At 47.9% G+C, this 14819-nt stretch overlaps 1 protein-coding gene across 5 annotated transcripts in view; it reads left to right on the forward strand.

Moving 5' to 3' along the window:
- The window catches only part of SIPA1L3 (signal induced proliferation associated 1 like 3), a 313577-nt gene that overhangs the window by 112891 nt on the left and 185867 nt on the right, over positions 1-14819 (forward strand). For all 5 annotated transcript variants that reach the window (XM_033226049.1, XM_033226046.1, XM_033226044.1 and 2 more), the window contains one exon: positions 14266-14333. The gene's annotated coding sequence lies outside the window, so the exon portion shown is untranslated. The remainder of the gene's footprint in view (positions 1-14265; positions 14334-14819) is intronic.

Below are 14819 nucleotides of genomic sequence, written 5' to 3' on the forward strand. Positions count from 1 at the left end.
CCATCAGAGTGAACAGGCAACCTACAGAATGGGAGAAAATTTTTGCAATCTACTCATCTGACAAAGGGCTAATATCCAGAATTTTTTTTTTTTTTTTTTAGTAAGAGGGTCTTGCTCTGTTGCCTAGGCTTGAGTGCAGTGGTACAATCATAGCTCACTTCAGCCTCAACCCCCCGGGCTCAAGTTACCCTCCCAAGCAGCTGGGTCTACGGGTGCACAACACTAGTAGGAGGCCCAGCTAATTTTTAAACTTTTTTTGTTGAGATATGATCTCACTATGTTGCCCAGTCTGGTCTCAAAACTCCTGGCCTCAAGCGATCCTTCTGCCTCAGCCTCCCAACGTGCTGGGATTACAGGTATGAGTCACCACACCCAGTTCTATGCCAGGTTTAAATGCAAGTAACAGATCATTTCATTCACTCTTGGGAATCACTAAATGACACAGCTTGCATTTCCTGGCTTATACGTATATATGTCATTCATTCTTACCAGAACAGCGGAAACGCTGCACAAAACCAACTTAAACTGTTTTTATTTCATATCTTGACATGTGTACATTCTACCAATATTCTACCTTGGACTTACTGATGACTAAGGAAGGAATGATAGGAAAAGGAACTGTGGGTTGCTGTATCTTTCTCTTTCCTTCCATGTCATCGTTCTGCATACCTAGTTGGCTAATTCTGGGAAGTGTGGCAAGTAAAAAAGAATGTGGCCAGGTACGGTGGCTTATGCCTGTAATTCCAGCACTTTGGGAGGCCGAGGCAGGCAGACTGCTTGACCCCAGGAGTTTGAGACCAGCCTGGGGGACATGGCGAAACTCTGTCTCTAAAAAATATACAAAAACTAGCCAGGGATGGTGGTATGCACCTGTGGTCCCAGCTACTCAGGTAGCTGTGGTGGGAGGACCACTTGAGCCTGGGAGGTCAAGGTTGCAGTGAGCTGTGATCAGGTCACAGCTCTCCAGCCTCCAGCCTGGGTGACAGAGCAATACCATGTTAAAAAAAAAAAAAAAAAAAGAACGTGAGAGGTCTCCATGGTCTTCATGTTTCTTTCTGCATTTCATATTTCATCACCTTCTGTCTGCTGTGTTCGAAGCAACTCCTGGCTCTAATGGAGGGGCCTCTGGGGACTGTCAGTTTCCCCGCTTACTCCTTGTAGCTGTGATAATATGCTTACTTTATACTTGCTTTCAATCTTGCTGAGCTTGCATGCATCATTGGTCTGCTGGAATCCGGTGCTCACAGGGGATCCGGAATACCATATGAGAATGCCGTGGCAAGGAGTGACAGGCACACACGTGGCTCAGATCTCCTCTGCTCACATGCATGTTCCATTGGCCCCGGACTTCACTTACAAAATACAGGTTCAAAGACAAAATGATTTAGAATTTCAAGACGTTGACAGAACATTAGACCAAGGGAAGGGCTCACAGCTACTGGGGTCACACACCCAGAAAGCTAGCCCTATCTGGGTTTGCTGCATGAAGTAACAAATACTCAGTTGGAGATAGGGTTCTGTTACCACCCTAATTTTAACTTACCTGACTTGGAGTAATAGCGTGTCACGCTAGGACTTAAAACACTTCTAAGGCCAGCTCTATTTTTAGTGGACTATATATATGAATCGAAACATAATCAGTATCCTTACCTGTGCCTGTTTTTCTGCCATCCGCTGGTGAGTAGTGGTCCATATTGGCAGATGACATCATCAACTACCCATTTATTCAAACCAGAAACATACACATATATATGTATACATACTGTGAATTCATGTCTTCTTTTTTTAAATGGAGTCTCTGTTGCTGAGGCTAGAGTTCAGTGGCACAGTCTTGGCGCACTGCAACCTCCACCTCCCAGATTCAAGCAGTTCTCCTGCCTCAGCCTCCCCAGTAGCTGGGATTACAGGCACACGCCACCACGCTCAGCTAACTTTTGTATTTTTAGTAGAGATGAGGTTTCACCATGTTGGCCAGGCTGGTCTCACAACTCCTGACCTCAAGTGATCCTCTTGCCTTGGCCTCCCAAAGTGCTGGGATTACAGATGTGAGGCACCACACCTGGCCTTAAAGTGATTATTGATATATTTGGTTAATACCAGTCATGCTTGTAATTGTTTTCTACTCTACTCCTTACCAGGGACTTCTTTTTCTGCCTCCTCTGGCTTTTTTTTTTTTTTTTTAGAGATGGAGTTTCACTCTTGTTGCCTTGGCTGGAGTGCAGTGGTGCAATTTCAGCTCACCGCAACCTCTGCCTCCCAGGTTCAAGCGATTCTCCTCCCTCAGCCTCCCAAGTAGCTGGGATTACAGGCGTCCACCACCATGCCCGGCTAATTTTTTGTATTTTTAGTAGAGACAAGGTTTCACCAGGTTGGCTAGGTGGTTGGTCTTGAACTCCTGACCTCAGGTAATCCAACCACCTCAGCCTCCCAAAGTGCTAGGATTACAGGCATGAGCCCCCATGCCAGCCCCTTTTTTTTTTTTTTGAGACTGGGTCTCGCTCTGTCGCCCAGGCTGGAGTGCAGTGGCATGATCTCAGCTCACTGCAGCCTCCAGCTCCCAGGTTCAAGCAATTCTCCCACCTCAGCCTCCTGATTAGCTGAGATTACAGGGGCATGCCACCACACCCGGCTAATTTTTGCTTTTTTTTTTTTTTGAGATAGAGTCTCGCTCTGCCGCCCGGGCTGGAGTGCAGTGGCGGGATCTCAGCTCACTTCAGCTCACTGTAAGCTCCGCCTCCCGGGTTCACGCCATTCTCCTGCCTCAGCCTCCCGAGTAGCTGGGACTACAGGCGCCCGCCACCTCGCCCGGCTAGTTTTTTGTATTTTTTAGTAGAGACGGGGTTTCACCATGTTAGCCAGGATAGTCTCGATCTCCTGACCTCGTGATCCACCTGTCTCGGCCTCCCAAAGTGCTGGGATTACAGGCTTGAGCCACCATGCCCGGCCAATTTTTGCATTTTTTTTTTTTTTGAGACGAAGTCTCGCTCTGCCGCCCAGGCTGGAGTACTGTGGCCAGATCTCAGCTCACTGCAAGCTCCGCCTCCCGGGTTCACGCCATTCTCCTGCCTCAGCCTCCCGAGTAGCTGGGACTACAGGCGTCTGCCACCTCGCCCGGCTAATTTTTTTGTATTTTTTAGTAGAGACGGGGTTTCACCGTGTTAGCCAGGATGGTCTCGATCTCCTGATCTCGTGATCCGCCCGTCTCGGCCTCCCAAAGTGCTGGGATTACAGGCTTGAGCCACCGCACCTGGCCAATTTTTGCATTTTTAATAGAGATGGGATTTCACCATGTTGGCCAGGCTGGTCTCAAACTCCTGACCTCAGATCAATAGCCTTTCTATCTCTATGGATTCACCCATTCTGGACATTTCATATAAATGGAACTGTGTAATCCATGATCTTTTGTGACCGGCTTTCACTCAGCATCATGTTTTCATGGCCCATCCATGTCACGCATGAATTCTTGCTTCATTCCTTTTATGACTGAATATTCCATTGTATGGAGGTACCACATTTTGTTAATTCTTCAGCTAATGGACATTCTGGGATATCCTTCCTCCCACTTTTCACATAACTTCCTTCTGCTTTTTCTTTAGTTCTGGGCTTAAATTCATTCTGGTTCTCACCATTGAACTTATATATGTACCTGTTTGCCTACTTCTTTACTCTGGTCTCCTAGTGTGGATGGTACATTTTGTGAGGGCAGGGACTGTGTCTGCTTTGTTCACCGTACCTAGCATCCTACCCCACACTGTGTCCAGAGTGAGGTAGTGCCCATTGTTGAATGAATGATCTCATATATATCTCACTTTACCTCTTCCTAAGGCAAGGTGATCGTAACCCCACTCTGTATCTGGGAAGTTCTGTGTCTAGCTTTCTACCTGGTGTTGAGGAGAGCAAGGTATCCTAAAGCATGAGGATACTTTAAATGGTGGCAGGTTACTAGAAGGATTTCTTTGGTGTAAAATACTGTTCCATCACTCATCTGCTATGCAAGACTACCGGCTCATTTGAAAAGCCCATTTGGCTGCCAGTAGCAGACACCAGAAATAACAGTGGTATAAACACAGTGGAAGGCAGTTTCTGTCCTGAGTAAGACATCAAGAGATAGGCAGTCCATGCCTGGTGTGGCAGCTTCACAGTCAACAAGAAAAGCAGAGTCCCTTGATACAGGGTCCTTCTGCTCACCATCCCTAGCACAGGGCCTTCATGGCCCAGTGTGACTGCTGGAGTCAAGCTAGTGAGTCTGGAGTCCAGGTGGGAACAGGGTGAGGGAGAGGCACAAAAGCATAGTCCAGCTTTGCGTTTCTGATGAAGATTTTCCTCAAAGTCCCACAGCTTATATTACCTTGCGTTGGCCATGCTGGCTGCAAGGGAGGTTGGGAAATGTAGTCTTGGCTGAGCATCCTGAGAAGGAAGAGAAGAATGGCTGCTGGGTGGGAAGGGCACTTAGCAACTGGAGTTGATTCATTTCCTGCCCACAGTACCCAGGTTCATCACAGCCAGCTTCTGCCCACTGGCCTGGACCTTCAAGCCTTAAGTGACCAGAATCAGAGCAGGGACTTTCTCCGTGTGTCTGGTTGACCAGAGGGTGGGATTTTGAGGCTTATCAAGGAGCATCAGTTCAAGAAACTTACCACATCACCAGCAATAAGAATAATGGTAGCTCTGGCCAGGTGCAGTGGCTCATACCTGTAATCTCAGCCTTTTGTGAGGCTGAGGCAGGAGGATTCCCTGAGGTCAGGAGTTAGAGACCAGCCTGGGCCACTTAGTAAGACCCTGTCTGCACACAAAAAAATTTAAAAACATTACCTAGGTGTGGTGATGCACACCTGTAGTTCCAGCTACTCAGGAGGCTGAGGCGAGAGGATCACTCGACCCCGGGAGTTCAAGACTGCAGTGAGTTCTATGATTGCACCACTGCACTCCACCCTGGGTAACCGAGTGAGACCCTGTCTCTAAATATATATATATATAAATAACTAAAATCATGGTAGCTCACACTTAATGCATACTTAGTGCATAATAGATTTTGTTCTAAACAATTTTTGTGGAGTAATTTTTTTACTTAATCCTCGCAACACCCTTATTATTGTCCCCATTTTAGAGATGAGGAAACTGAGGCACAGAGAGGGTAAGCAACCATAGGCTTTCTCACTGTGAGTAATTTTTTTCCCCTTCATTCTTCCCTTTCAATGTGTTATGAATAACAGGATTAGAAAATAAAGCCTGACCTATTTTGGTAGATTGACCACTGTTCTGTCTTTCATCTGATTAGCTGGGGTCTGGAGAGTGCTTTGTGGAAAGGCACCCAACAGTCGAAACCACATTGACAGGCTGTTTTCATAGCAGTGCAGGAAGGGGCTTAACTGTTGGCACATCCAGCAAATGGCTGGTGACAGGAAGAAAAAGGATCCACAGCTATGCAGAATTTCCGCAGCCCGTGAGCCTGGGGCTGGCTGACCACAGTGCCTGTGTGCCAGCGGGCTGGGCCTGGCCTTTAAAATGACAGTCACTCCGGCTGCCCTTAGTAGTGTGTTAAGGAGAAAGAAGCTCTTCTCTCCTCAGGTCCCCAATAATTAGTTCGGACACCAGGTCATCATTCTAGCTGCCTCTGATCAGCCATGCTCAGTGGAAATCTTTGAGTCCCACAATACATCTCTGAGTTGAGTCTTTTTTTTTTTTTTTTTTTTTTGAGATGGCGTCTCACTCTGTGGCCCAGGCTGGAGTGCAGTGGCGCTGTCTTGGCTCACTGCAACCTCTGCCTCCAAGCAATTATCCTGTCTCAGTCTCCCGAGTAGCTGGGACTACAGGTGTGTGCCATCACACCCAGCTAATTTTTGTATTTTTAGTAGAGATGGGGTTTTGCCATGTTGGCCAGGCTGGTCTCAAAGTCTTGACCTCAGGTGATCTGCCCACCTCAGCCTCCCAAAGTGCTGGTATTACAGGCGTGAGCCACCGCGCCCGGCTTTTAGCTGAGTCTTTTCGAGACCCCTTCAGGTCCATGTTGGTGGCTGTCTGCAGACTCTCCAGGGTGGTGGCACAGCACATGGCCCCAGGCTGCAGCAGGTGTTTCACTTAGGAATGATTCAGCCACAGCTAGCAGAATTCACAAGTGGCATTGTCACCTCAACACATAGGTGGTCCTTCATGTCCCATAACAATGTCTGGAGAGAGAGCCTGGCAGGTTTAGTGGCTGACAGGTCAACACCAGCACTGCTCTGACCCTCTTGCCACCATGGCCTTAAGATGGCTGTTGGACCCAGAGAACTCAGCTCTTCTAGTCTGGGCAGGGTAGTTCTGGGGACAAGGGGACTCTCTCAAATCCGGCTATCACATCTGCCTGTCTGCATTCCAAGATGGAGAAAAGGCAGACTGACGAAAGGGAAAATGACTGTGTAGATGAGTCTGATCCTTTTTTTTTTTTTTTTTTTAAGACAGAATCTTGCTCTGTCTCCCAGGCTGCAATGGAGTGATACAATCATGGCTCACTACAGCCTCGGTCTCCTGGGCTCAAGTGATCCTCCTGCCTTCCTGCCTCAGCCTCCCAAGTAGCTGGGACTAGAGGTGTATGCCTCCACGCCTGGGTCATTTTTCTATTTTTTTTTTTTTTAATAGAGATGGGGTCTTGCTGTGTTGCCCAAGCTGATCTCTAACTCTTGGGCTCAAGCAATCTGCCAGCCTCAGCCTCCCAAAGTACTGGGATTACAGGCATGAGCCACTGCACCTCGAGTATGAATCTGATCCTTTTTGTGAGGAGAGGGAAAATGCTTTTCTAGAATTCCTGAATGAGAAACCTCTGCCCTCCCCAAGGTTCTGAAGATATGCGCCTGTGCTGTCTTCCAGACGTGTTCATATATTTCCTTTAGCGTTTCGGTCTTTGACCCATCTGACATTGATGTCTGTATGTGGAAAGAGACAGAGTTCAAGGCTAAGCTCATATTCTTTGCTGTTGCTTTTAGTAGGCACCATTGTTGGTGGTTCTAGAGCCAGACCCACTGGGTTCAAATCCCTCCTGGCTGTGCCGTCTACTTGCTGTGTGATCTTGGGCAAGGTACCTTTCTGTACTTCAGTTTTCTGGTCTGTTAAAAATGGAGATCAGGCCAGGTGTGGTGGCTCACACCTGTAATCCCAGCACTTTGGGAGGCCGAGGTGGGCGGATCTTGAGGTCAGGAGATCGAGACCATCCTGGCTAACACAGTGAAACCCTGTCTCTACTAAAAATTACAAAAAATTAGCTGGACGTAGTGGCATGCGTCTGTAGTCCCAGCCACTTGGGAGGCTGAGGCAGGAGAATTGCTTGAACCCGGGAGGCGGAGCTTGCAGTGAGCCAAGATTACGCCATTGTACTCCAGCCTGGGCAACAGAACAAGACTCCGTCTCAAAAAAAAAAGAAAAAGAAAAAAATGGAGATCATAGTACAACCTACTTCTCAGGTTATTAAGAGGTTTAAATGAATTGGTAGTTAAAGAGCAGAAAACAGAGCCGGGAATGGTGACATGCACCAGTAGTCCCAGCTACTCGGGAGGCTGAGGTGGGAGGATCGCTTGAGCTCAGGAGGTCAAGGCTGCAGTGAGCTGATTGTGCCACTACACTCCAGCCTGGGTGACAGAGTGAGACCCTGTCTTTAAGAAGAAAAACTGTAATTCCAGCACTTTGGGAGGCTGAAGCGGGCAGATCATGAGGTCAGGACATCGAGACCATCCTGGCTAACATGGTGAAACCCTGTCTCTACTGAAAATACAAAAATAAAAAATAAAAAAGGCCGGGCGTGGTGGTGGACACCTGTAGTCCCAGCTACTCGGGAGGCTGAGGCAGGAGAATGGTGTGAACCCGTGAGGCGGAGCTTGCAGTGAGCTGAGATCGCGCCACTGCACTCCAACCTGGGCAACAGAGCGAGACTCCATCTCAAAAAAAAAAAAAAAAAAGACGAAAAAACAAAACACAACTGAAAACAGTGCCTGGCATGTAGTAAAGTCAAAATGAAAACCTTGTGCTTCAACCCAGAAAGAATTTGCACAGCCGCACATGGGTCTGGGGGCTCAGCAGAGAGCTCTGGGCCTGTCAGTAGGTGAAGTTTGTCACTGAGGTTACCTTCTCTTCATCTTGACAAGAAGTTGCCAAATTGCTCTCCCAAAATGTTTGTTCCCATTTCCACCCCCACCCGCAGTGACTGAGCGTTCCCCTTACTCCACAACTTCAGCACATTTGGTGTTGTCAGCCTGGCATTTTGGCCAATCTGCTGTGCGTGGAATGGCCACACAGCATTTTTTTTTTCCCAGAGCAGCTCATCTGCAGAGGTCTGTCTGTGAGCGCATTCTGCCACCGAGTTACTCAGGCTGGGCCACAGGCGGGACCACCATGGGGCCCCCAGCACAGTGAACTCCTCATAGCTCTGTGTTCAGAGCACCACACTAGCATGCTTATCTTGTGGAGAGGGTGAGGTAGTGGGGCCGGGCTTGAGGGGGGCAAGGAAATGAGGAAGAGACCCTTAAAGTCAGTGACCCAACCTTCGTCATGTTGGTAGACCGCATCAATCAGCAAAAGAACCAGCGCTAAATCATTAGGATGTGCTATTAATAGAATATAGGTCATAAGAGAAAACATGATTAATTGCAAGATGATCTCAGTGGCTGTTGAGGGCCTAGATTTTCCCAAGGCAAAGTCCTTTCCTCACATACCAGCTTTTCTTTGTTGGGATGTAGGCTAGAGGCAGCTGAATGAACAGATACTTCCCTAAGTCATTATTTCAAAGACAGGACAGGGATGGGTATAATGGGAATCTTCTCTAAATGAAGGATGATTGAACCACTTTGTTAGTAGGTGAGTAATCCCTGATGCCACAGTGATGCTCTGGCGGTCTAGAAAGGAGAGTGAAACTTACAGCAAAGGCTCCGTGGGTTTGGTTCTTCCAGACCAGCCACTTAACACAGCGGCACAGAAGAGAAAGGCCTGGCTGTCCCCCCATCACCACTCAGTCAAGAGAGAGCGCCTGTGGCCAGGCTGTCTTAGAGGCTGGGTAGACACTGCCCAGGGTGTTTATTCTGCTCCAAGGCAGAAACAGAAGAGAACCTCCTGCCATCTCTGGACACAGAGAGAGAAAAGAGCTGGTAGACCTGGGCCCAGCTGGTTAATAATATGCCCACTTAAAAGCAGATGCTGGCAGCAGTCACAATCTCTGGGCTGATTGGCCAGCCCTTCTTCCTCGCGGGGGACCAGGTAAAGGAGAGTGGAGAGGTGTGAGTGGATGATCCTTTCCATATGAATTGAGATGGAAATACGAGAGTGGAATAGAAAACCCAGGCCCAGAAGTACAGGTCCAGGAACAAAAAGGGGCAGGTGCTGCAGCCAGCCTTGAGGTCAGGAGAGAAGCGACCTGGTCAGCCCAGCAGAAACAGCTCACCTGGAGCCATGGTGATAATGCCTGCTTCACAGGGTTTCATGAGGGTTGAAATCAAGGTAATTAACATGTAAGTGTTCTGAAATGTAATATGAAAGACTGGTTTTCAGTATGTTGATTATGGTGTTATGGAACTTTTGTCAGACACTTCCTTGTAGGCCCGTTTTATAAAGCAGGAAAAAATGGAGCTGCCAGAGGTTAGATGAGGGTGTGGTGGCCTAGAGCCTCACTTGCAGCCTTTCTTTACCCTCTGCAATCTCCTTGGAGGACTGTACCCAGGGGAGTTTAAGGTGAAACCTGGGGGTCTCGGGGAGCCCAGCAGGCCCTGGGCCCCAAACAAGTCATTTACGCATTTTGGACCCCAGTTTGCTTTTCCACCAAGTGGACAGACAAGTCAGATAGATCAAAGGATTCTTCACTTAGTTCCTACGGACAGGGGCTTCAGAAATCTTTGACATCTTTGAGACAGGCAGTATTTTGTGCTTTTTTTCCTGGAGAGACATGACATAGTTTTATTTCATCAACTTCTTAGAAGGGTCATGTTCGCCCAAACATGAAGGAGTGCTGTATTGATTTCTCAGGTCCCTTCCTGTGCTGTTAGTTTGTTGTAAGCGACAGAACCTCCCCAAGTCAAATTGACTTAAACTGCAAAGGGAAGTTAATGGTTCAGGGACCTGAAAAATCCCAGAACTGGCCCAACTGGAGTCAGTACTCAGGTATTCTCATCAGGAATTTACCCCTCTTTATTTCCGGACTCTGCCTTTCTCAGGTTTAACTTCATTCTCGGCCCCTTCCTCCTGCCCGCCTCTGCTCACCCTCAGGTGGCAAAGAAGTCCTCAGCAGTACTCCTGCCTTACCGCCCATCTGTTTCCCCCCAGAAATTGCAGCAAAATGTCCAGGGCCCACTCTCATTGGCCATGCTTGGATCACGTGTCTCTCCCAGAGCTAATCCCTATGGCTGAGGGAGGAGACATTCGGGTCAGGGCGCCTCTCATGGGATTCTGTTCTTGCTGTAAACCTGTAGGAAGTGAAGTGCTCGGCCTGTGTGTCACCTATGTGATGAATGGGTCATGGCCATGGGTGTGCTGGCATTGTGGAAGCAAACCGAAGGGCGTCGTCCCTTCCTAGGTGGTAGAAAGTGGGGCCCTGGGATACACAGGGTGCTGGCTGGATTCCCGGATCTGTAGCCCTCCTTTGCTGCCGTTTCCACGGCCCTTTGGCATCTTCCTCTCTCCTGCACGAGGGACTGCGGAACGACAGGCATCCACAGCTTCCTCTAGTCGGCAGGAAGTAGGTTCCTGGCTGAGAGAGACTTGGCGCCACGGCACATAGCTGGTGATCAGCCTTTATAGAGCCATATGCATCACTTTAGAGAAAGAAAGGAGAAAAATTAGAGTGGCGGGAAAGCAATTTCCGTTGCAATTTAAAAGGCGGCTATTAAAATTTTACAAGAGCTTTATTGCAGGGGTTTTCTGATCATCCCAGGAATTTTTAAAATGGGAAGTCTAGTGATAAAGGAAAATGTTCTGGGTGCGTCTGGTTCCCTCCTGCCCTGCCAAGCATCTTGAAAACCACCATTGTGAGGGCTTCCTAGACCAGCTTAGCAATAGCAACAGCCCAAGAGACCATTTCTGAGTGTTTTAAAAGCGGATTTTTCCATATTTGCTGTTTCTATGTATAGTGACTGTTTCTAATTTTATTTTGTACTTTGCTAAATGGCCTGGTAGGGAGCTATGGGAATCGTCAAGAACAGCAGTTGCCTCTGCCCTTCCTGTGTTAGTTGAGAGTCATTTGGTTGTGTGAACAAATAGAAATTCAGGTCAGCCTGCTGAAGTATAAAAGGAAGTGGATGGACACAGGGCCTGGGAGATTCAGGTTGGAATGGTTTCAGGCATGGCTGGATCCAGGGCCTCATGAGGTTGCCAGGACGTGTTTCCTTTTACCTCCTGGCTCTGCATTCTTCTGTGCTGATTTTATTCTCAGGTAGGCTCTGAAGCAGCCCCTAACAGTTCCACAAGTAGATTCAACCAGCTTAGCAGCTCCAAGGGAAATAAACCATCTCTTGCCCCCATAGTCCCAGCATATATCATGGGGCTGGTGTTTACTGGCTCTGATCATCCTGGCTTTGGTGGCAGGGTCACCCTGGGCCGTCGCTGAAGCTGGAACAGGGAAGGTAGTGCAGTGGCTTTTTGGCCAGACCTGGATCCCATGACCAGTCCCACCTCCACCCACAACCCATGGGTGGGATCAGTCCCATAGGACTGAGTGGGAAAGGTGAGGTTCAAGGGGTTGACTGAGGAAGAGAAGTGGATGCAGGGTGGGCCAAAGCAGCCGACACCTGGAACCCCTTCCCATACTAACTTCATGAAGCTGAATCTGCCCCACACCCCCCAGTTGTTCTTTTCCCTTGGAACCTGCTCTGCCTTTACCTACTCTCAGATCTCGTTGAGGGGTTCTTAATCTCGGGTCCATGGACCTTTGAAGGATGGAAGTTTAGTGGGTCATGAGGTTGGCTGGGAAAAGCATTACATCTCTATTTTCACTACCCTCTAACTGAAATTAACATTTTTTTATGCACAGGGCAATACACCACAATTGGATTAGCAATATCTGTGACTTTGTCACTACTAGAAATCACAGATATTCCCATATCACATTACAGTGTTGCAACTATCACAAAATATCATTTAAACACCTACCTATTTCTAAATCACTATAGTTATTGGATTCACTACTAGATCTTGTAATATAAAAGCATTAATAGGCCAGACGTGGTGGTTCACACCTGTAATCCCAGCACTGTGGGAGGCCAACATAGGCGGATCGCTTGATCCTAAGAGTTTGAGACCAGCCTAGCCAATGTGGCAAAACCTCATCTCTACTAAAAATACAAAAATTACCTGAGGTGGAGGTGTATACCTGTAAACCCTTCTACTCGGGAGGATGAGGCCGAATTGCTTGAGCCTGGGAGGCAGAGGTTGCAGTGAGCCAAGATGGCACCCTGGCACTCCAGCCTGGGCAAGAGATCAAGACTCCATCTCGAAAAAAATTATTCTGAGGAGTCTGCAACTAATTCACCAGGCTGCCAGTAGGAGTCCCTGGCATGAGAAAGGTTAAGAACCCCCTTGGGCTTCTCCAGGAACCCCAGGGGAATGATCATTGAAGTTGTCCCGATTCCTGAACCCTGGAGTATTGACTGACTGCTTGCTAGGCTTCCTTCCTAGGAGGATTCCTGGAGGAGCTGACCCGCCTTTGAGGTTGGTGTGGATGTTGGGTAGCATTTGGACATTATGGTATTGGGGAGTGGGGCAGGGAGGTGTTGCCAGCCCACGGTTGGCCCTGCCTTCATTGACCATCGTGACAGAGTGTGGTTTAGCCCCGTGGTCAGAAACAGGCTCTGGGACCAGGTTGCTGGGTTCACACCCTGGCTGTATATAGTACACTTTTTTTTTTGTTTTTTTTAGAGAGACAGGGTCTTGCTGTATTGCCCAGGCTGGTCTTGAACTTCTGAGCTCAAATAATCCTCCCATCTCAGCCTCTTGAGTAGCCGGGACTATAGGCAGGTACCACTGTGCCTGGCTTAGTATACTTTTGACTGACTGGGCAACCTCAGCTAGTGGATCTCTTATGAATTCTGTGCCTCAGTTTCCTCATCTGTAACTTGGAAGTAATAATAGGATCTTCTTGGATGATGGGGAGAGTGAAATGAGTCAGTGCATGTCTACTAGGACAGAGCCGGCACATTGGGAGGGATTGTTATTAGTGAATGGCTGTTGCATGTGGGACAGCTCTAGGCTCTCTCAGATCTCATCTCCTGACTTAGTGCCCAGCCTCTGCCGGTGCCCAGAATATGATGCTGAACAATACAGACAGTGCCTTCTCCGCCTGGAGACATTCATTCATCCATGGAATATTCACTTAAATATAAACAAGCATACTACATATTCAGAGGCATAAATTCATAATATAAAGTTCCAAACCAGGACAAGTGCGATTTCTCTGTCATTCCTCTGCTCACAGTTGTCTGAGGAAATGTCCTTAGAATAGTCCTCCATCTGTCCCCTCCGCCACTGCTCACCCCTCACGTACCCCGTACCAGCTTCACAGGCCTCCTGGCTGCTCCTGAGATGCTCCACATCTGCTCCTGCCTCTGGAAGGCTCTTTCCCAGGTAGTCACACGATCTGTGGTCTCATGTATTCACATCTCTGTCCCCTAGTCCAGGAGGCCTTCTCAGAGCTCTCCGTGTAAGGTCGCAGTCCCATCACTATGGCGTCGCCCCGCTAGGTTTCATCAAGGCTCCACTCCCTGACTTTGTGTTGTGTATTTGTTACTGTCGTCCTCCCCTACTAGACTGTCTGCTCCCTGAGGACAGCCACTTTGTCTTGGAGAACCCTGGTTGTATTCCCGGTGCCTGACATGTAGCAGGTGTTCAGTAAATATTTTTTTCTTTTGTTTTTTTTTGAGACAGGGTCTTGCTGGAGCAAGGCTGGAGTGCAGTGGCACAGTCACCTAGGCTGGAGTGCAGTGGCACAGTCTCGGCTCACTGTAACCTTCCTCTCCCAGGTTCAAGTGATTCTCCTGCCTCAGCCTCCCAAGTACCTGGGATGACAGGTGTCCACCACCACACCTGGCTAATTTTTTGTATTTTTAGTAGAGATGGGGTTTTGCCACGTTGGCCAGGCTAGTCTTGAACTCCTGGCCTCAAGTGATCCACCCGCCTCGGCCTCCCAGAGTGCCGGGATTACACTCAACCATGTTCAGTAAATACTTGTTGAAAGAGTGAGTATGTGATTGACAGCTGGGTGTTGCAGCAGGAAGGCTTAAGTTGGCCAGAGACCTAACCTCTTCTTTTTCCTCCATGTAGATGTACAGTCTCTGACGTCGGCTCTCCTGGGACCATCCAAGAGTTCTAGTGTCTAGAAGGTACTAACGGTGAGTACGGTGTGGCTGCTGGTTTGCTTAGAACTTTACAGCTCATACACATAAGCATCTTTATTATTTTTTTTTAATTACAAAAAAAAAGTATCAAGGGAAAAATGAAAGTTTGCTTCACTGTTCTTGCCATCACCCACAAGCCTAATATCTGTCCTAGAGGTAATTGCTGTCAGTCACTGGCTAGGTGCCCTGCCAGACCTTTTCCTGTACACAAACTTTCCTACGTGCACATATACACACTTATTTTGGTTCGCTGTATAAGAAAAAGGAAACATGCTATGTGGTGCTTCTTGGCTTGCTTCCACCATCCCCAATAATAGTATGTTTTGAAGATCTTTGCTCATGAGCATACCTCAGTGTATCATACATTTCATATACTTTTATTTTTTTCTTTACTTTTTCATTCAATTTTTAAACCTTACATAGAGTAAAACTCTCTCTTTGGTATACAGTTCTTTGTTTTGTTTTGTTTTGTTTTGAGAT

The sequence above is a fragment of the Trachypithecus francoisi genome, unplaced genomic scaffold (genome assembly GCF_009764315.1).
Source record: "Trachypithecus francoisi isolate TF-2019V2 unplaced genomic scaffold, Tfra_2.0 Lachesis_group12, whole genome shotgun sequence".
NCBI classification, from domain to species: domain Eukaryota; kingdom Metazoa; phylum Chordata; class Mammalia; order Primates; family Cercopithecidae; genus Trachypithecus; species Trachypithecus francoisi.